The sequence below is a fragment of the Penaeus monodon genome, chromosome 15 (genome assembly GCF_015228065.2).
Source record: "Penaeus monodon isolate SGIC_2016 chromosome 15, NSTDA_Pmon_1, whole genome shotgun sequence".
Classification (NCBI taxonomy): Eukaryota; Metazoa; Arthropoda; class Malacostraca; order Decapoda; family Penaeidae; genus Penaeus; species Penaeus monodon.
This window is the reverse complement of record NC_051400.1, coordinates 39,615,671-39,615,984: the sequence shown is the minus strand read 5'-3', so window position 1 is coordinate 39,615,984 and position 314 is coordinate 39,615,671. Positions and strand designations below refer to the sequence as shown.

The 314-nt window shown below is 35.7% G+C and overlaps 1 protein-coding gene across 27 annotated transcripts in view; it reads right to left on the bottom strand.

The window, feature by feature from the left end:
• The window catches only part of LOC119582032 (eukaryotic translation initiation factor 4 gamma 1-like), a gene marked incomplete at its 3' end in the record, with an annotated part of 189,642 nt that overhangs the window by 107,276 nt on the left and 82,052 nt on the right, over nt 1-314 (bottom strand). For all 27 annotated transcript variants that reach the window (XM_037930243.1, XM_037930242.1, XM_037930257.1 and 24 more), the window contains 1 exon segment: nt 278-311.

Genomic DNA, 314 nt, shown 5'->3' with positions numbered 1-314 from the left:
ACACATACACTCAATCTTTCAAAACTAACATCTAGAAATCCATTCCTTCATACACACACAAACGTGACTTTAGCAAGAATTCAGTGCAAATACGCATGGATAAACACGTCACTTTGCACCTGCATTTCATAAGGTTGCAAGCCTCTCCCGCTGAGCATCCGCGATAAAGTTAAAACAAATCTGAATTCTACGACACTTTAAAGAAAAAATCTAAAACAATTGATCAAGTAAAATCAAAGATTTTTTTTTTTATAATATAAAGATTCAGGAAACTTACCTTCGAAGGCAGTTACGCGTGTGAGTTACGCCAACTG